Here is a 22,721-nt window from a genome sequence, read left to right as displayed (position 1 = left end):
GAGGAAAAAGGAATACTTGATGGTAAAGATAATATGCCCCCAAAGACCACAATAGATTTGACACCCAATGTAACACCCTCACGGTTGGCTACACCACCAAACAAAACTTGAAATTTCTCAAATTATCTCTTTAATATGCAATTTGTAACAAAAGAAACACAACAGATATCCGTAACTAATGGAAGATATACAACCCTCTTTTCAATAGAGGAACTCTAGATCTTACAATAATTACTTCACGGCAACACACTCTAACCCGAATCCTTACAAATTGACAAAATTTTTTCCGCCACCCCTCACTAATCCAGAACTTCCACGCATAATCCCCCGATTGGACTTCTTCAATTGGAAATTATCTACTTAACAAATGGCATTTCCTTTTAAATTTTTATAAATATACAATATCAATTTTTAACCGAAACAAACATTCACAATTCCAACATAAACCAGATATGTGCAACCTGAAACTAAAAATTTACAAAATATACATAATAAGGCCATTTACTTTTGATAAAAAAATATATAATAAAACTTCTTATTTTTTTATACAACGCTCAGATCATTCATCGATTGGGTACGAAGTTCAAACGCAGATTTCACATCCAATAGTTAAGAGTGAATGTTAACTCACATAAGGGACCAAATTTAAATTTTTGAACTGCTAGTGTAAGAGTCAGAAGACAAAAGATATCGTACCTCCACATTTTTATTCTAATCCATGAATTCATGTCTAGATAGAAGATCGATCCAATTCATTCACATATTTTACAAAAAGAACTACAATATGTACATAGCAGATGCAGCTACTGGGACACGATTTTCTTGTACAAAATAGCATTACCTAACCACCAAATATTTACATGTTCAATAATAAAAAATAATTAACTTCCAATATGACAAGGAAAGAGCCATACAGACGCGACAGTGAAATCCCATATAGACGTAAATTTGGAATATACCCACAATGGCTTCTCTAACATCGACACCAACACCAGCATTTTCCTGAGATGGCACCAATAAAATCAGGCACAACTGTTGAACACAATGTCGCACGAAGATTAAAATTTGCTGGATTCATGTCAGATGTACATCAAAGCAAACACTGCATAGTGGCAGCAACTTCCCCTCCTCAGTGTGTGCTCAATGTCGCACGAAGATTAAAATTTGCTGGATTCATGTCAGATGTACATCAAAGCAAACATTGCATAGTGGCAGCAACTTCCCCTCCCCAGTGTGTGCTCAACAATGGAGAATCCAGCAGCAACAAGAAGCAACTGATGAAGCAAAGAAAAGCCCAACATTCTTAAAACACAAAATTCATCTCATCCACATATATTATTAAAATGGCAAAATGCAAGAATAACCTCCCACCCCAAGAAGAGCACACATCAAGAGGGAGCAACTAAAGTGAACAAACAGATGGACCGACACTGCCAAACATAAGAGTGTAACTAGGACAAAATCAGTCAAGAAGAAAATAAAGACCAGATGTCAAGGATACTAAAGACTGAATATGCAGATGAACTTCAAAAGAATGCTACAATCTCATCTTCCAAACCTCTAACGGACACATTTCTCCATCCATGGATAATATCAGTACAAACCATTGAAGGTCAGCTCCAAAATGTTTTGAAACACAAATAACAAAAACATAAAACAAAGAGGTAAGGTAGATAACACTAAGCGTGGATGATTGTTCTTACACGACTATCATGAGCCATTTTGCATGATCATATTGCACGAACTGTATCTCCACATCATACCACAACTTAAAAAACAAACCAAATTAAACTAAGATATTTTTTTTTTTTAGTGAACAATTAAACTAAGAATTCAGCTGCCTACCAAAAACCACAAGAAATAAATCCCTATGACCACAGCACAGATCTCGGAACTTGCATAACTCCATAACCAATACAGTCAAAATAGCTAGTTCTTGTACTCGTCATTTTCAGCAATGATACAATAAAAAAGATGTTATTGATAAAATAATTCAACACAGAACAAAAGAAATCCAGAAATCCCAAGAGGAACATCAAACAAATACCATGTACGCCTCCACTATTGCCTCCAATAGCGGGGCACCCAAGATCACGAAATTTTCAACAAGCCAATACCCTGAAAGCAAGTCAAGTGAATGCAAGTCTCCCAAAACAATACCAAACCAAATACAATCTCTTGAGGGTTATCCAAACCTAATGAGTCCATAATGCACAAACCAAATTAAAATCCAGGTTGATATCAAATGCAGGAACAACTTATGTCAGGAGCCCAGCAACATCCACAAAGTTCCCCTCATGAAATCATCGATGAGGACTCACTATAATTAGGCATCCCAAAAATTGGAGAGAGTGATCACTATTACACCTAAAAGGAATTGAAAAGTGGCATCAAGATGAGGTAACTGTTTTCCCAAAACACTACAAACCATCAACGAATCCATGGTTTGACATAAACACTTCAACATGTTGCCCTTCAACCAGACACAATGCAACAACTAGTGTCTCAACTCATCCAATAATCTGCATATGCAAAAAAGATATCTCTAGATCAACCATGATGACCAATGGTAATATTATCATTCGATATCAAACTGATCAGAATATTAAAAGAAGTAATCCCCTTCCAATTTGCATTGCTTCAAGAACAAAATGGAACAACTTGCAGAACTCCTCAACCCCTATCTGCATCAAGTTGATTTCTACCTGCATCAAGTTGATTGTAAATAATCCAAAGAAATAATCTTAAAATTTCAGCAACATGATACAACAAACTGAATAGAAGTAACCCACAATAGCTTAGGCATCAGAACTGAGTATGGTAATGAAACCTTATTCCTCCACAAACAATAGCAAACTATAAAGTCAGGTTACAATGATAGCTCTCTAATCGATAACCAAGAAGAACCAAAGAGCAATTTTCAATACTTGAACAAAAGAACACCTCTTTAACGACATCACCTAGAGGAGAGTCAGAGGGCAGCCTAAGTGCAATAGCATTAGGAGTCAACAAAATCCAGCAGAACTCTGCAAGCAATCACCAAGAAACAATACCAGAGAAGAATCAGAGGGAAAACTTGGAGAATTGGTAGACTCAATTAAATCATAAAGGAAGGCCCAAACATAAAGCAACAAGCCTATCTTCCGGATAGTTGATTATCTTTCAGAGATTACAATAGATTAGACCTTTGAAGCCATGACTTTAAGCATACTGAAATAAAAACACAACCATCATCCCATAAACCACAATAAAAAGGCCGTAACCCGATGCTGGTCCTATCTACACAGGGTCCCGGGAAGGGTGAGCTGGAAATGGTCCTAACCTTTGGCTTTTATGCACAAAGTTGCCGCTCTTAGGACTTGAACCCACGCTCTTGGGCTGGCAACCCGAGCCTTTTACTGTCACACCAAGTGACCCTTCACCTCATATTGTCCACATGTTCCAATCAAAAAGCACATAGAAACCTAACATCTCAACAGATCCATGAATCAATAATGACAGCAAGATGATAATCTAACATTACAAACCCAGATACCGAAGAAAACAACACAGCATGCTGTCAAGAGCTCAATAAAAGAGAAAAAATAGCATCATGTATAGTGATGGACCAATATACAATAGCTACTACAAGCAAATCAGCTAAAAATCCTGCATAAAAGGAACCACCAATAAAAAAGTAAGAGTGAATGGACAACATCACCAAATCCATCTCTTCCACCTCCGATATCTGAAAAACCAATGCACAGCTCAAGTGACTTTTCACCCACATTCCATCTCAAAATCTAGAAAGGAACATTGATCGATTACCAAAAAGTGACTAGAAGAAGAACGTATAAGTTAAACCAACACTAAAGAGTGAATGAACAACATCACTAAATCCCTTCTCTTCCACCTCCGATCTTTGAAAAACCAATAAATGAATATCTCAAGTGACTTTTCATTCCATCTCAAACCAAAAGGTGACTAGAAGAACATGTAGATCAAACCAAAACTAAACAACACAGACAACTGCAATTCACATAGGTCAGGGAAAGAGGCACAGATCAAACCATCTTCAACTTTGCAACCAGTTCTCACTTAATAACCCTGTGCATACGCCCCCATTCCATGTGTGTTGACGCTCCTCGTCCACTGGAGAGTCACTATTATAGACACCAAAGATGGAACTACCCAGACACCTCGTAGATCAGGCAGAAAGCCAATATACATCAGAGAAATTGACATCCACAGATACCAAGGATAACTTACTCCCATTCACCAGAGCTCTATAAATGGTACACGATGTTTCTAACATTTGAATGTTACTAGCACTCTCCTCACCTCATACCGTCCATGTGTTCCAGTCCGAAAGCATATAGAAACCTAACTGCCAGCCATCCAACAAAATGCAACAAGAAACTGAAATACAAATCAGTTGACAATATGGTTGCTAGCACCATGATGCAGCCGAAAGCCCCAATATAACAACCAGTGTATATACCTCTGAGAGATCCAAAACAATTCACTATAATTAGAACATACCAAAAAGAGCCCACCCAGCAGCCATATGCCATGGAGCCCATCGAGCAAACAACCAATCGATATATAGCACCCCCACCTACAGCATCGCCAGGACACAAGAGTATCATCATATAATTAACAGAAAGCAACTCTAGGCTAGACAACAAGAAAGAAGGTCCAAAGTTGAGTCCAAATAAATCAAACGACACAGCTAGACAACAAACTCGAAACAGTCCAATGTGTGCCTCCGATTACATGGGCAAATCAACACGGTACCTAATGAGAACAATAAATGCAAACTAAGACTTCAGAATCAGCATATAAACCTTTACAAACAAAGAGAAAAAGTATATCACTGTACCATACTGATTCCGCCCAAAAAACAGCCCAACATCCCCCCCAATATAGAGGCAAAGCCCAGATATAGAAAAAACAAACACAACATATTGTCAAGAGCATAATAAAAGACAAAAAATAGTATCTTGTGTAGGAATGGACCGATATACAACGGCTCTTACAGGTAAATCAGCTATAGAAAATCCTGCGTAAAAAGAACCACATTTAAAAAAGTAAAGAGTGAATGGACAACGTCACCAAATCCCTTCTCTTCTATCTCCGATATCTAAAAAAACCAATAAATGCATATCTCAGGTGACTTTTCATCCTCATTCCATCTCAAACCAAAAGGTGAACCAACACTAAACAACTCAGACAATTGCAGTTCACACAGACCAGGGCAAGAGCCACAAATCAAACCATCTTTCACTTTGCAACCAGTTCTCAATTAATAAACTTGTGCACCTATCGCCATTCCATGTGTGTTGGCGCCCCTGGTTCACCACTGGAGAGTCACTGTTACAGACACCAAAGATGGAACTACCCAGACACAAGCCAATATAGAATGTATCAACAAAGAAATTGACATCCACAGATATCAAGGATAACTTACACCCATTCACCAGAGCTCTATAAATGGTACGCGATGTTTCTGACATTTGATTGTTCGTGGCAATCTCGTCACCTCATATTGTCCACGTGTCCAGACAGAAATCTTATAGAAACCTATTTGTCAGCCATCCAACAAAATGCAACATGAAACTTGTTTATGCCCCAATTTGCGCCGATCTCTGGGATAAGATCTGCTCAAATCTTAACAAAAACTGAGTTACTTTTAAAAGGTAGAGAAAGTGGGGTCGCTTGAATTGTGGGCTTAGAAAAATTCCAGATCTATACAGATCCCATCTTTTTCTGAATCCACTGGTAGCGCAATCTCCAAATCCATATTTTGACCTAAAAATGCTTCTAAATTTAATCATATCTAATAATTTAATTTTCAAAAAAAATAAAATAAAACAAAGAATTAAATGAAGAAAAACAAACTAAATTAAGCAAAAAAACGTGATACTTACCTCGAGGGACACGAAACCTAGAGTTTCGGGCTTGGATCAGGCCGCTCTTCCGATTTGTACCACCATCTCCTTTTTTGGACCTTTGCTTGCTGGAATTGGTAGATCTAAGGTTCTTTGACTTAGATCTAAGGTTATTAACGCAGGGGGAAAAGCTGAGAATTTTAGGTAGGGTCTACTTAGGCTTTTCTTAGTATTGGAGGTGAATTCTAAGGCAAAGGAAAGCTGGGAATTTTAGGTAACGTTTACCTAGGCTTTTCTTAGAATTGGAATAGAATTTCCTTAGACTTCTAAGGGTTTTGGGATCTCCAGAAGTTGAATATGAATTCTGGGATTTTCTCGGATTTTTTTAGACTTTTTGGGATTTTTCCTAATTTTTTTAGGAATTTTCTAAGGGTTTTTCCTATTTATTGGATTGGTAATTTTTCTTATTTCGAGAATTTCTAAGGGATTTCTTTCTTTTTTATATTTCTTTTATGTCCTCCTTTTGGGTTAGGGAGAGGGGGTATTTCTAAGATTCAATTGGTGGTTTTTCTTGATTTCTTTGGAATTTTTTCGGAATTGTTTGGATTTATCTTGAAGTTTTAGCCCTATCTAATTCAAGAAAATGCCTTTATTGCATCATAAAACGCAGTGACTGCATCATCAGGCCGCGTCTGCATCATCAAGCTGCGTTATAGCCTGGCCTGTGGCCCGACACTTGGGTCTCATAGGGACTACATTGTCATTTGTTATATCCATTTATCCGTAGGTCCGATTCAGGCGATTCTTTGACCGTTGGAAAGATCTCGAGCTCTACTTCAAGTTAGGATAGGATTTGGGTAGTTTTTGAACAATTAAATTGGGTCCAAGTTTCCTAAGGTCTACTAAGGTTTTTTTGCTCCTTTAGGTTCAAAATCGAGATTTTTAAAAGTTCCCTCAGCCAAAATTTCGAGGGGGTGTCCACAGTTGCCCCTCTTTGGCATTCACTTGGGGCACCAGGTGAATAGCAAAGAAATAGACACCTGAGACACGGTGGGAAGGAAAACCCTTTTCGAGGGATCATTTTTTTTAATGGCCAGTACCCTTTGGGTAGGCGGTACACCAATGGATGCTTTTGATTCGTAAGACATCGAAGTAGCACTGTTACCTTTGAGTCAGTGCGGTTGAGAGGTCTCCGACAATCGGGATCCGAAGTGACAGTCAACAGGAACCATGCTATTTTTGAGCCGTTGACGCTCCTTGTTGTAGTCACTCCAATGCTACTTTAAAAGTTGCCAGTGCAGTCATCTTCGACTTTAAACCTCTTTCTTAGGGTCTGATTCTCAAATCGAATGGGATTTTGACTTAGAAGAAATGATGGGATGATAAATTTCTAGCTAATTGAACGTCTTGTTCGCCTTCGATTCTGATTCTTAGGATCCACAAGTCCAGGCTTTTTGGTATGAGAACCTATGGGTTGGTCTCTGTTTTCCCAAGGGTTTGCAAGCATGGCAATCCAAGATTTGGTGGCGGCGGACGCATCATATCCAAGCCTCCATGAAACTCCTTCATTTTTTTTTAAACATTTTAGAAGGTTTTGAAGATAGATTGAATTTTGAAACAGAAAGAGAGTTTCGAGCTACATTGTAACCAAAGAAATTAAGGTTTTTGAAAACTCATGAAACACATAGGGGAAATTTTTGAAGATGAACGAAGAATCACTACGTACTTCCTCATCTTCCAATCTTAGCTCCTTTGTCACAATTCAAGGAAGACTTTTTCTTGTTTTCCGAGCAAACCGATGTCTTGGATAATATGGGATGTGCCTCAGAGTGCTCAAATATCCTTGGAATTCCAATTTTGTTCCTTTACTACCACTCTTTTGAAGTTCAGATAGTCGGGCCCCTTCAAGTTTTACTTGGACGGATTCCTTCCTTTGCTTTCTGACGCCATTCTAACTTGAGATGCGAATAATTTCTGGAGATTTTGGAGAAGAGACGAAAAGATAGAGAAGTTCTATTTTTTTATCGCCCGGGGGTCCCTTTCAGGTAATTAGCCCGGTAGCTTTTTTCTTTCCAACTCTCGGAGTTCCTTTCTGATTTTCAGCCCAACAGATTTTTTTTTTTTTTTTCAAAACGCTTGAGATTCCTTTCGACTTTTCATCTCAACGGAATTTTTTTTTTTTTTTTTTTGAAGAAAAAGAAGAAGAAGATGATGAAGAAAGCGGAGAAGGAGAAGAGTCGATGGCCTTTTTCCTTCTTGTGCACTTCGTCCTAAAAAACAGATAAAACTCAATCATCCTTCCTTCTTCCAAGTGGTAGGGAAGTCCTAGTTTTGGTTATCCTTAGATTTTCCTTGCCTCTGGTTGGTATCAGATACTTCCTTAACAAAGGTTACCGAATTCTTATAGAATCTTTCCTCCTTGGATTGCTTCACTCGAGCCTTGATCTTCAGACTCATAGTCACTCTCAGCTTCCTAATCCTTCAATCTCTTGTTGGGTTGGCTAAGCTCATTTTCTTCTTCTTTTTTCTATTTTTTTATCTTTTTTTTTTTTTTTTCTATTTTTCAACTCCTTAGGTTGTCAATACCACAGAGTATAATGCCTAAGCAGAGCATGGATGCCCCACTTGGCTTATTTGAAAGGGAAGAGTAAGTGATCACCCCACGCCCTGTCGCTCTTGAGGAGCACATCGCCTCAAGGCATTTTGGGAAGGTGTAGGCCTCACCGATTGCCCCTGCTTTATTTTCATCATCAAGTGAGGGTACTCTTATCAAGTGGTTTGACGGGGCTGCCCCTGTAAGGTCTTTTCCTGAGATCCTTTTTCTTGAGGGAACAACATGATTTGATCTTTAATGTCTGGTTCTTCATCCCATATAGGCGAGAGTTATTCAGAAAATCCTTTAAAAGTGGCCCAGGTGGTCCACTTACAACTTCTAGGGGTTTGATTTCTTTTAACTCTTGCAGATGTGTTAGATCTTCAGGATTGATAAATTTGGATCCCTTGCTTTTTCTGCGTTAATCAGCTCTTCATCCCAAATAGGTGGGTTTGCAAAGAAGTCAAGTGAAGGTGGCCCAAGTAGGCCTCTTAGGATTTCATCCATTCTTGAGGGGATGGATCTGCTTTTGGGTTCACATTAAGGGATAGTTCAACAGAATCCTCTAAGCTTGACTCTTTTGTTTCTTCATGGATTGCACTATCGAGATTAAGGAATTCCTCACAAATGTAGTCTTGGGAGTGCCTAGCTTCAGGATCTCCATTGAGCGCATTGATGACTTGAGCCTCCTGTGAATCATCCACTACACTTATTTGAAAGATGGGATCATTTTCTTTTGTGGCGACAAGTATCATAGGGATGTCTTGAACTTTTTGTGTGCTCGTTTCTTCGACCGGAATCGAGATTTTTTTTGTACATTCCTCATTTTCTTGAGTTTCATAATTCTACAGTTACTTTCCTCAATTTGAATTTGAGAATCTATAACCTCAAGATTTGGATCATCTACCCCTGCCCTGCTATCTAGGATAGGGGTGTCTTGAGTCTTCTGCAAGTTTATTCCTTCAACTTCAATTGGAACTTCTTGTGCGAGAGTTTGCTCTTTCATACTGTCTTGAATCATACACTCTGGGCTAAGGCAATCCTTGGCATTTTCTTTATAAAATTTCCTAGCCACAGGGTTTTGAGTGTACTCATGCTCATCTGATATTTTTTTCATAGGGTGGATAATTTGGTCCCTTTTGTGTCTTCATATTCTCAACTTTTATTGGGACTGCTGAAATTGTTTCCTTCTTTTGTGGGTTGGACCTCTCTAATTCTATAGGAGCTCCCCATGGAATAGATCCAAACCTAAGGCAATTCATATCATTTGGTTTCTGAAATTCCTTGGTAAATACGTCACTCTACCATTTTCATTTTCATTTTCTGGGCGGTTTCTTCCTGTGCCCCAATGCCATATAGGATGATCTTCAGGCTTGAGCAGGGATTTCGACTCGTCGATCTTTATCAAGTTGATACCAACTAGGACTTCGTCATCTGCATCAGTCCTATCATCTGATATTACCTGACTTTGCTTTGAGTAAGCCCCATCAATGTCCTTAAATGATTCTGTCCTTAAATGATTCTGGTGATGGTTCTGACTTGGGATCGTCATCAAATTCTTCAATTGTCATCTCTTCAGAGTTACATTTAGATGAATCTTCACTGTAGTCAAGCTCTTGTTCCTTCACGACTTCATTTGACTCTTGCCCCAGTATAGTTTCATCAGGCTCTTGACCCAGTATAGTTTCATCGGGCTCTTGCTCCAGTGTAATTGGTGACCGATCTCGAGCCTTTTCCTTTGATCTCTCATAACGTGAAACATTTTTAGCAATGAGTCAAAAGAAAAAGGCCGAATGCTTTTACTGAGGTAGAATTTATACTCAGGGGAAGCATTCCCTATGGCCATACCGATCTTAGAGGCTTCAGAAAGCGTGCAATCAATGACTTTTGATGCAATCTCTCTAAATCATTAGACAAAATCTGTAAACAACTTGCCCGAATTCTGTTTGGTGGAGACCAATTCGCCAAGGGTCATTGATCTCTGTCTGGTCCCGTGATATTTGCTCAACAAAACATTGAAACAACTCATCGGGAGTTTGATTTGGGTATTTTGATACCACCTCTATGAACCATGTTAAAGCTTGTCCGGGGAGAGTGTACTAAAACATGGCCTTGAGACGGCGAGGTTCTCTTCAAGTGCAAGAACAGTCGATAGATAAGCAATGATATGATTTTTAGGATCACCTTTCCCGTTGAACTTGTTTTCAAACTGAGGGAATTCGAAACCCAGAGGAAAAGGTTCGACATCCCAAGAACATCCTTGACGTAAGATTTTGGAGGAAGTATATTTGGAACTCCGATCTTAGCTAAAGTCTCTTTAAATGTGGTTAATTTGCCATTCAGCTGGGCGAGCTTAACTGACTCAAGGGTTTTAACCTCAGAGGTTTGCTGGTTACCTAGAATTGATGGCATAATTTGTGGTGCAAGGGATGCCGCTAATATGGGTTGCACTAGACTAGACGAAAGCGAGGTCTGCGAGATGATTGGAGGATAGTATGGGTAAGTCTGAGGAGCGACCTGGACTGAAGGAGCCGGAGGCTAATATGCCAGTGCTGGGGCCTGGAAATGGATCGTCGGGGCCTGGTGCATAGGATATCCCTAGTATGGGTGACTAGAGGCCGGAGGGTATGGAGCTGACAGGTACAGTTGACTCGATGAATACTGAGTTGGAACGTGAGTTGAATAGGCCAACTGCAACTTATGGTGTGGGACTGGGGCAGTCTGAAGAGGTTGCACAGGTGGATGACTATACATGACCTGGGGAGGGTCACGTCACGACTGACTATAGGATGGACGGCCCCGTGGTCGAGCTGATTATTTGAATAGTGGAGACGATTGGCGATGCCAACTCGTCGACACGGTGGAACTCACATGACTTTGTTGTTCAGGGGCTAGAGAGGTCCCTTGACTCTGACCTGACTGACGACTCTATACACTAGGCAGGACGTGTGACTCAACAAGGGCAGCACGCCTCAAGAAAGCTTTGACCGTAGGTAAGTTCTTAAGACACTCGATTGGAAGGGACTCGTAGTCAATAGAATTAAACAAATATGAACTTTGAGGAATAGAGACATAGCTTGATGAACTCTTGGGTTTAGGCAAAGATGTCTTACTCTCTAGTTTTCCTTGGTGGCTAGCCTTGCTTGAGTTAGATTTGGACATTTGTTGGAGGTGCGCTCCTGATTGGGCAATACATTCCCTAGACATAAGACTTAGAAGATGAAGGTTGGTTCAACCCTGATTCTTTAGCTTCGGGTCGAATGCTCCAACTGTTCTGAGTAGCTCAAGCCATAGAAACTTGCTGCACTCCACAGTTTTGCTGGACCACAGATGGATTAGCTAAGCTTAGCCCTGAGTGTGGGATTATGGACTCACTAAAACTCGGTATCGACTGACTTAAGACAGGGCAGACCTAGGGAACTGAGCCATAAGGTCTTGTAGGTATAGTCATTTAAAGGAGTCTGAACTATGTAGTAAACTAAATAACTGAGTCATCATGAACTATGGACAAAACTACAAGACTGTGCACAAAAATCTCATTAAAAAAAAAAAAATTATCCTTTTTTTTTTTTTCTATCTAACAAACAAGATAAAGATACTTTTAAAAGAAAAAGATTTTTTTTTTTTTTTTAGAGAGAATAAATGATGCTTCTAAAGAAGATAAAGTCAAGAAAATTCTAAGTTATGCAGATAAGACTTAAAAGCAAAGATAAGATTAAAAAAGACGAGATCTATTTCTAATCTAAACAAATAAAGAAAAGAAAGCCTAGAGCTATCTTCTTTTTTCTTTTCTCTTTTTTTTAAAAAAAAATAAAATAAAGTATTTTATCAAAAGAGAAAAAATTCTTCTATTTTTTTTTTAAAAAATGTACTTCATCAAAAGAGGCAAAAAAATCTTTTTTTTTATTAGGAAAGAGATAAAGATTATTTCTAAAAAATGCATTCTAAAAAGATGAAGATGCACTTAAAGATGATAAGTGTGATCTAAAAAAGATAACAGATGATCTAAAGATGATGTATGAATGAGGAAGATATGAAAAAGATGATATAGATGATATCAAGATGAATCTAAAGATTTTCTAAAAAAACACAAAGATAATGAAGATGATCTAAAAGATTATCTAAAAATATGATAAAAAAGGTGAACATAAAAAAAAAGATCTAATGATAAAGATTATCAAGATAGATCTAAAAGAAAGATGATCTAAAAAAATAAAGATGATCTAAAAGATGAATCTAAAGATAGTGATGATCAAGATGGGATCTAAAAGAAAGATGATCTGAAAAAAAATAAAGACGATCTAAAAAAGATCTAAAGATAAAGAAGATCAAGATAGGATCTAAAAAGAAAGACGATCTAAAATAAAATAAAATAAAGATGATATAAAGATTGAGAAGAAAAAGATTTAAAATTTTCTATGGAAAGAAGAAAAATAAGATCTAGAAAGAAAAGATAGAATCTAATAAAAATAAATCTTTTTAAATCTACCTCATTTTTCTTCTTTGTTTATTCTTTTTTATTTTTTCTGGAAAAATAAATATGATAAAAAAAGAATAAGTTTTTTTAAATCTAAAATACGGATCTGAAGCTCAAGGTGCCTCACGGTGGGTGCTAAACTATTTATGTTCCAATCTGCACAGATCTCTAGGATGAGATCTGCTCAAACTTAGCAAAAACCGAGTTACTTTTGAAAAGGTTAAGAGAGTGGGGTCGCTTGAATTATGGGCTCAAAAAAAATCATGATCTATACGGATCCGGTCTTTTTATTAATCCACTGGCATCACCAGCTCCAAATCCCTATTTTGACCTAAAAACGCTTCTAAATTTAATTAAATCTAATAATTTAATTTTTAGAAAAAATAAAATAAAACAAAGAATTAAATAAAGAAAAACAAACTAAATTAATCAAAAAAACGTGATACTTACCTCAAGGGACCCGAAACCCGGAGTTTCGGGCTTGGATAAGGCCGCTCTTTCGATTTGCGCCACCATCTCCTTTTTTTTGCAAGCCTTTGCTTGCTCGAATTGGTAGATCTAAGGTTCTTTGACCTAGATCTAGGGTTCCCAAAGCAAAAAAAAAGCTGGGGATTTTAAGTACCTAAGCATTTCTTAAGATTGGAAGAGAATTTCCTCAGTTTTCTAAGGGTTTTGGAACCTCCAGTAGTTGAAATGAATTATGGGATTTCTCTAAATTTTTTGGGATTTTTCCTAATTTTTTTAAGAATTTTTCAAGGGTTTTTCCTATTTTTTGATATTTTTTAGCCATTTTCTAATTTCGAGAATTTCTAAGGGATTTTTTTCTTTTTTTGTCTTCTTTTTGTCCTCCTTTGGGATTAGGGAGAAAAGGTATTCATAAGATTCAATTGGTGATTTTTTTTTATTTTTTGGAATTTTTTCGGAATTGTTTGGATTTATCTTGAAGTTTTAAGCTAATCTAATTCTAGGAAACGCCTTTACTGCATCCTAAAATGCGTTGACTGCGTTATCAGATCACGTTTGCGTCATCAAGCAGCATTACAGCTCAGCCAACAGCCCGATACTTGGGTCTCACATAGACTAAATTGTCATTTGTTATATCTTTTTATCTGTAGGTCCAATTCAGGGGATTTTTGGACCGTTAGAAAGATCTCGGGATCTACTTCAAGTTGGGATAGGATTTGAGTAGTTTTGGAGTAATTAAATTGAGTCTAGGTTGTCTAAGATCTACAAAAGTTTGTGTGGTCCTTTAGGTTCATAATCGAGGTTTTTAGGAGATCCTTTAGGTTTAGAATCGAGGTTTTTTGGGTCCGCCGTCACTAAATCCTAGACTGCCATGCTTGCAAACCTTTAGAAAAAAAAACCAACCTATAGGTTCCCATACCAAAAAGCCTGGATCTATGGACCTCAAGAATCAGAATCGAAGGCAAACAAGAAATTTAATTAGCCAAAAATTCATCATCCCATCATTTATTCTAAATCATCATTTATTCTAAATCAAAGTCTCATTCGATAGAAGAGTCAAACCCCTAGAAAGAGGTTTAAAGTCGAAGATGACTACTCTAGCAGCTTCACAGGTAGCATTGGAGTAACTACAACAAGGAGTGTCACCGGCTCAAAGATAACACGGTTCCTGTTGACTGTCACTTTGAATCCCAATTGTTGCAGACCTCTCAACCGCACTAATTCAAAAATAGCAGTGCCAGTTCAATGTCTTACGAATCAAAAACATCCATCGGCATACCGCCTACCCAAAGGGTAGGGGTCATTCAAAGGAATGATCTCTCAAAAAAGGTTTTCCTTCCAACTGTGTCTCAGATGTCTACTTCTTTGCCATTTACCTGGTACCCCAGGTGAATGCCAAAGAGGGGCAGCTGTAGGCAACCCCCTCGAAATTCTGGCTAAGGGAACTCCTAAAACCTCGATTCTGGTCTTAATGGACCAGACAAACCCTAGTAGACCATATGCAACCTAGATCTAATTTAATTGCTCCAAAACTACCCAAATTCTATCCCAACTTGAAGTAGATCTCAAGATCTTTTCAACGGTCCAAGAATCGCCTGCATCGAACCTATAGATAAAAAGATATAGCAAACGACAATTTAGTCCCAGTGAGACCCAAGTGTCAGGCCACAGGCCGGGCTGTATCGCGGCCCCAAAAGCCCATACACGGCTTGATGACGCAGACGTGACCTGATGGCATAGTCAACGCATTTTATGATGTAGTAAAAGCGTTTTTTTAAATTAGATAAGGCGAAAACTTCAAGATAAATTCAAAACATTTCAAAAAAATTTCAAAAAAATCAACAAAAATCACCAATTGCATTTTATAAATACCCCCTCTCCCTAACCACAAAAGAGGAGGAAAAAGAGAAAAAAAGAAAAAAATCCCTTAGAAATTTTTAAAATTACCCAAAAATAGGAAACCCCCTAGAAAATTACTAAAAAATTAGGAAAAATCCCCAAAAATCAAAAAAAAATCCCAAGATCCATATTCAACACTCTGAAGATCCCAAAACCCTTAGAAAACTAAGGAAATTCTCCTTCAATCCTATGTCCTTACCTAATATTCTCAGCTTTTCCCTCTGCCTTAAGAACCCTAGATCTAGGTCAAAGAATCTTAGATCTACCAATCTGAGCAAACGAAGGCATCCAAAAAAAGGAGAAGGTGACGCAAATCAGAAGAGCGGCCTGATCCGAGTCCAAAACTCAAGGTTTTGGGTCCTTAGAGGTAAGTATATCTTTCTTTGCTTAATTTAATTTGTTTTTTTCATTTAATTTTTAATTTTTTGCTTTATTTTTTTTTTTTTTTCAAAATTAATTATTATTAGATTTGATTAAATTTAGAAGCGTTTTTAGGTCAAAATACGGATTTGGAGCTGACGCTTCCAATGGATTCAGAAAAGACCGGATCTGTTATGGATCTGGGATTTTTCTAAGCCCATAATTCAAGCGACCCCACTTTCTCTACTTTTTAAAAAAATAACTTAATTTTTGCTAAGATTTGAGCAGATCTCATCCCAAATATCGGCGTAGATCAGAGCGTAAACAAAACTGATATACAAATCAGCTGATAATATGGTTGCTAGCACCATGATGCAGCCTAAACTCCCAACATAACAATAGCTAGTGTATATACCTATGAGAGATGCAAAACACTTCACTATAATTAAAGCATACCAAATAAAGCCCACCCAGTAGCCCTATGCCACGGAGCTGCATCACCAAGACGAAAGAGGATCATCAGATGATTAACAAAAAGCATCTATAGGCTAGACAACAAGAAAGCAAGTCCAAAGCATGAATCTACAAGCTCGAACAAGTCCGAAACCAATCCAGTAAAAATAGCTAGTTCCTGTAGCATGTATTCATCAGGATGTGTGGCAATGATCCAATAAAATAATGATGCTATATAATAAATCAACATAAAGTTCAGAAGAAATCCATAAACCTCAGTGGAACATCAAACGACACCATATACGCCTCCAAGAAAAGCATCACATGGCACCTAAGGGCGCAATATTTTTTGACGGAACTCAGCCAATACTCTGATACACCTATAAATAACAACAAGAATGATGACTAATCTCTAAAAGTCCAAACATAAACAAACCAAAAAACCCAGAATGTAAACTGAAGAACAAATCATTCTTGAAGAAAACTAGTGTTTGTCATCATCATCGTCATGAAATTTTTAAAATGGAGCTCCTTTTTTCTTTTAACAACACTCAAATGGAAGTTTGATGCATGGGGGACACAATTGTTAAACTACGTCCATTGTTACACCAAATACTTTTTCTTTTATTAATAAAAGATAGCTAAAAAGAACGGAATGTCACCAAAAAATAAATTTTCTTTTTATAATAAAAGATAGCTAAAAAGAATGGAATGTCACCAAAAAGTTGAGGTTCATACATATGCACGTCTTGGGTATGAAATACCTACCGATGTCTTCAATATGTTGCACAATATTAAGGGGGGACATACATAGGTATCAATCTTTACTAATATTAAAGGTATTTAATTTTTAATTAAAAAGTTGATGTAGCTGGACACATTCCTATAATTATTATTTGAAAAAATATTACATTTATTTTGTAAAAAATTGAATAAAAAAATGATGATAATATTCCAAAATAGTTCAAATTTGAAGCTTCAATTGAGCACCTCAGGTATTGACATGCTGGCAACTAAGTATTTGCATTGAAAAATACTTATTTCAAAATACATTTTTTTCATCTTTCAAAACCATAGTCTCTGTAAAAGTTGATCTTATCATATTAAGGAGAGAGAAGTAGGGGAGTTTTGTCCCACATTAAAGAATCAGAGAGAGAGAGAGAGAAGTATGTGTTCATGGAAGATGGAACAAAAGCGAGAAAAGATCTATGCAGGAGCAGTTCCCTTAACTTTATGAGTACCATTAGAGCACAAGCGAGTCGCAAAAGTAACAAATGCCACTATTTGGATTTTCAACCAACATGAATGAACTTTTCTCTATATAAGGTGGTTTCAACTTTGTGTCAAAATAGTTAAATTTTCAGAAATTTATCAAACGTACACTTAAAACATTTTACCCTTTTGCAACTATTCCATGTTATTATCATATGTATTTTGATAGGTATTTTGAAATTAAATTCAAAGAAATGTTAACAAATGTTAAATAGTTCATCTCTTAGGGGTATTTTGATAAATTTCCCTTAAATTTTTTAACTTGGAGGTTCGTAAATGACCTCTGTGCTTGCTGGTTATATAGTTTACATGAAAGTAGGGTTGGTAACGAGACAGCCAGCTCGACTAGGTAAAAAAAGGCCCGGGGGTTCGAAGTTGGACCGGCCAGGGTTTTTATTTCCTAATGCTTTCTTTTTATATAAATTTCCATTAGTCCCACCACAGTCCCCACCGGGCATGAAACTTAGCCAAGGGCCACAAGACTAACGGTCTTCGTCTTTGATTCAGGCCGGACCTCTTAGGACCCTAAGCTTGGCCCATTGCCAACCCTACATGAATGCTAGTAATTGATTCATTTGATTCTAGAATACACTATATCAATAGTGGAGTGATTTTATGTCACTATGTCATTGTAATATAATGAAACCACAATTTTTGAAAACCATGTTTGCGGCGTTTGCATGATCCAAAAAATGAACCCTCTCTTCATCCCAATAATGAATCCCCTAAAAAATAAAATTTTTATGGTTTAAAACCCTTCTTATAGCCATTGTGCGACCCTCCAACCTATCGCCGTGCACCCCTTTCCCTCCAACCTATCGTCGTGCGCCCCTTTCCCACCAACTTATCGCCATGCGCCCCTTTCCCACCACCCTATCGTCATGCACCCCTTTCATAACCCTAGCGTCATGCGCCCCTTTCCTATCCCTATTGCCATGCGCCCCTTTCCTAACCCTATTGCCATGCGCCCCTTTCCTAACCCCATTGTCGTTCGCCCCTTTCCTAATCCCATTGCCGTGTGCGATCTATCCTACCCAACTCCATCTATGTAAACCCATCGCCGTGTGCCTCTCTCGGCACAAAACAGCCGTCCCCTATCCTCCACCTCTTTCTCAGTCCCTGTGCTCCACCTGCAACTCACCACCCCTCTTGCCATCCTCTGCTCCTCAATTGAGCGCAACTACCATCCGCCAACCACTCTGCTGCTGTCCGTGTCTAAAAGTCCCTGCTACCACTTCAACTCACACCCTGCTGCGCCCATTTCTACCACTCTGCCGCTTCTCTCTCTCATCTCTCCCTATGCTCTGTTCCTCAGCTGTCCAGCCGCCTTATCTCCGCCATCTTCCAGACCTCTACTTTGCAGCTCCATCACTTCCTGTTGCAGCCACAACCTACCTCCGCCATCACTAACCAACTGCAGCCACGATCTACCTCTGCCATCACCAACCAAAATAACAGATGATGACCCCTAGACGATTCACAAGGTCATTGGACGCCAGGTTTTAAACCATATCAAGGACTCCTCGAAAGAACCCCATAAGAGTGGTTTAAGTGAGACAAGAGAGATCATGAATGAAGAGGGTGGGGTAGAGTGAAGGAGAGAGAGGTGAGATATAGGAGGGAGAGAGAGGGAAAGAGAGAAGTAAGAGGGAAAGAGAGAGAAAATGAGAGAGGAAGAGCTGAAAAAGAGAGGCGAACGAGAGGGAGAGAGGGAGAGAGAGTAAGAGAAGAGAGGGGAAGAGGGAAAACAAGAGAGAGGGAGTGGGGGAAGCAGCTAGAGAGAGTGAGAGAGAGAGAGAGGAGAGGGGCAGCGACCTAGCCGCTATCTTGGCTAGGGAGAGAGGGAGAGAGAAGAGGAGAGAAGGGTCAGCAGCCTAGCTGCTATCCCGATAGAGAGAGAGAGGTGGGGCAGCAGCCTAGTCGTTGTCCCGAGATTAGAGAGAGAAAGAGAGATAAACAGCAAGAGAGAGGAGAAGAACAGAGGAAGAGAGAAAAATGAGAGAGGAAAGAGACTAGGAAAGAGGAGAGCAAGAGAGGGAGAGAAGAGAAAGAGAAAGTATGTTGGGCCGGTGGTCAGCCTTGGTTCTCGGCGCGGTCGGGGACTCGGTGTGGGATCCTACCCGAGGACCCTTTCTTGAAGACAGTGTGCAGTATGCGGCTAGAACCAACAAAAGAAAAATCTAAGTGAGGTAGGACCTACCTCACGTGATGGGGTCGTGACATGCCCGGGCGCTGACTTAGATCACAATTTGGAAAGCTCCCCTACCTCTCGGTTCGGTTTGACTCCGGCTCCCTTGCGCTGCGCTACGCCTTCTAAATCACACATTTGTAAGATGGCTTGAAAGGGGGGGTCGATGTCCGTCGGTTCGTCCTCGGAGGTTTTGAAAGTCGGAGGTTTTGAAAGTGATGAGGTAGAGTTTGTGAGGATTTAAGGGTTTGATAATTGAAGATTTAGAAGAAGTAGAAGAAGAAGAAGAGAAAGTCAGAGGTTTTGAAAGTGATGAGGTAGAGTTTGTGAGGATTTAAATTTGGTGGCACTTCTTACGCACATGAAAAAGAAGAAGAAGAAGAAGAAGAAGAAAAAGAAGAGAATGTGAGAAGATAAAGAAAGAGAGAGAGAGGGAGGGAGAGAGAAGAGAAAATAAAGGAAAAATAAGTGAAAGAGAGAAGAGAGAAGAGAAGAAAGAGAGAAAGATCGGTACCTAGAGAGAGACCGACACCTTGAGAGAGATTGACGCCTAGATTGGGGGAGACTGGCACCTTGAAAGGAGCATGTATGCAGCATGGTGTAGGGTGTGCTGTATGGATGGGTATGGGTATAGTGTATAGTTGAGTATGGGTATGGTGTATGGATGGGTATGGGGTATACTTAGGTATGGGTATGGTATATGGATAGGTATGGTATATAGATAAGTATGATGTATGGGTAAGTATGGTGTATTGGTAGGTCTAGCACATGGATAGGTGTGGTGTATGGGTAGTGTGGTGTATGGGTAGGTGTAGTGTATAGTGTAGGGTGTACAGAAGTGGAGAGTATAGAAGTATGGAAGTGGGAAGCTAGGAAGTGGGGGGGATGCAAGTGGGGAGTGTGGAAGTCGGAAGTTTGGAAGTGTTGGACAGCATTTCGGCTGCACCGAGATGGGTGGATGACATGCAGTGGTGGTCGGGCAGCCTTTGGGCCAACCTTAGGTGTGGGGCTGGGACCTAAGAGGCCCGACGCCAGTGAGTGAGTCGGGGTGACCCTTGGGTTGCCCCAAAACATGAGACCAGCAGGGGAACTACAAGTCCTTGTGGGTGGGTCTGAGGGAATGGCCTGTGGCTGGCCTGTTATTATCATGATGGTGAGAGTGACAGGTGGCATTTCGACTACCCGTTGGTGAGGGGCTGACAACATGCCCTCCGATATGACTGGTGTGGTGGACCTGGATTTTCCACGGGCCCCGGTCAGGGTCTCCGGCCGAGGACCCGAGTTTAATAGAGAACCCTCTCTTGGACAACCGCACGCTGGACACGTGGATAGAAACCAATAGTGAGAGAATTTTAATATGGCAAGTATAGTGCAAGGCGCTTACGTTGCTACCTTGATTTGTGGGACACGTCTGGTTGAATCACCCTCTTTGATAACTAGAGAAAGCCTCTTGTACTTTTTCTGTCAACTTAGTCTGAATCCAGCTCCCTTTCCTTGTTTTTGTCTGCTTTTAAAACTCCTTGGTCGGAGCTTGGTCTTCACGTCGGTCCCCGCTCGGGCGGGTATGGCGCGCATGCGAGGTGGATGAGACTGACAAAATAATTCAACATAAGATGAAATACAGAAACCTCTGTGGAACATCAAATGATGCCCATATACGCCTTCATTACTGCCTCCAAGAAAAGCATCACATGGCACCTAAGGGCACAATATTTTTAAAGTAAGCCAATACTTTAAAGCACCTATAAATAACAACAAGAATGGCACAACCAATCTCTAAAAGACCAAATTTAAACAAACCAAAAAAATATAGAATGTAAACTGAAGAACAAGGGAAGGGTAAGTAATACGGAAGTTGTCTAAAATAGGATAACCCCCCAATCTAAATGCTAGTATTCCAACACAACTGTCTTGAGCCATTCTGCGCTGCTGCAAATACCACACAAGTATCTCCAGGTTATAACAAACAAACTTAGAAACACACAACTAAATTGAACTGATAGAATTCAGCACGTCTCTTTAACCTTGCACAAGTCCAGAACCAATCCACTCAAAATAGCTAGTTCTTGTAGTCTACAGTCGTCGAGATGTGCGGCAATGCTTCAATAAAATAATGTTACTAAAAAATAATTCAACATAAAGCTCAGAAGAAATCCAAAAACCTCCCTGGATCAGACAATACCATATATGCCTGCATTACTGCCTGAAGAACAAGGGAAGGATCAGAGGTAAAAAGGAAGTTGCTCAAAATAGGATAACCCTCGAATATAAATGCAAGCGCTCCAACACAGCCGTCTTGAGCAATTCTGCGCAGCTACAAGTACCAAAGATGCATATCCAGGTTATAACAAACAAACTTATATACATAAAACGAAATTGAACTGATAGAATTCATCAGGTCACCAAAAACCACTAGGAATAAATCCCAGTGGCCAAGGATGTCCTTGTGAAGCTGTGTGGAAATGATCCAATAAAATAATGTAACTCATAAAATAACTCAACATAAAGTTTAGAAGAAATCCAGAAACCTCAGTGGAATATCAAACAATACCATATGTGCCTCCAAGAAGCATCACAAGCAACTTAAGGGCACTATTTTTAAAAAGAACTCAGCCAATCCTCTGATGCACCTATAAATAACAAGAACGGCGACTAATCTCTAAAGTCCAAAAAACAAACCAAAAATGTAGAATTTAAACTGAAGAACACAGGAAGGGTAAGGCAACAAGGAAGTTGCCCAAAACAAGATAACCCCTAAATCTAAATGCGAGTGTTCCCAAATAACTTTCTTGAGCCATTCTGTGCAGCTTTAAGTACCAAATATGTATCCCCAGGTTATAACAAACTTAGAAACATTCAATTGAATTGAACTGATAGAATTCATCAGGTCACCTTAAACCACAAGAAATAAATCCCAATGGCCGACGCACAGATCAACAACTTGCACAAGTCTGAAACCAATCCAGTCAAAATACCTAGTTCCTGTAGTTTGTATTCGTCAAGAAGTGTGGCCACTAAAATAATGTTACTGATAAAATGGTTCAACATAAACTTCAGGAGAAATCCAGAAATCTCAATAGAATATCAAACGATACCATATATGCCTCCATTACAACTTCCAAGAAAAGTATCACATGGCACATA

General features: G+C 39.1%; 1 long non-coding RNA gene across 50 annotated transcripts in view; it reads right to left on the bottom strand.

The window, feature by feature from the left end:
- LOC110007188 (uncharacterized) overlaps positions 1 to 22,721 on the bottom strand; it is a 33,448-nt gene that overhangs the window by 6,213 nt on the left and 4,514 nt on the right. For 14 of the 50 annotated variants that reach the window (XR_016061643.1, XR_016061667.1, XR_016061669.1 and 11 more), the window contains 2 exons: positions 20,970 to 21,891; positions 960 to 20,893 (listed from right to left, as the gene is read on the bottom strand). This is a non-coding gene — a long non-coding RNA (uncharacterized LOC110007188). Of the gene's footprint in view, positions 1 to 959; positions 20,894 to 20,961; positions 22,560 to 22,721 lie in introns of all 50 variants that reach the window. The other 36 variants (XR_016061641.1, XR_016061644.1, XR_016061637.1 and 33 more) reach the window with 29 other exon arrangements.

Source organism: Amborella trichopoda, chromosome 8 (genome assembly GCF_054954075.1).
Source record: "Amborella trichopoda isolate Santa Cruz 75 chromosome 8, AtrichopodaSantaCruz75HAP2 v2.0, whole genome shotgun sequence".
NCBI lineage: Eukaryota > Viridiplantae > Streptophyta > Magnoliopsida > Amborellales > Amborellaceae > Amborella > Amborella trichopoda.
Note: the sequence above shows the minus strand (reverse complement) of the source record. Positions and strands in the feature narration are given on the sequence as shown.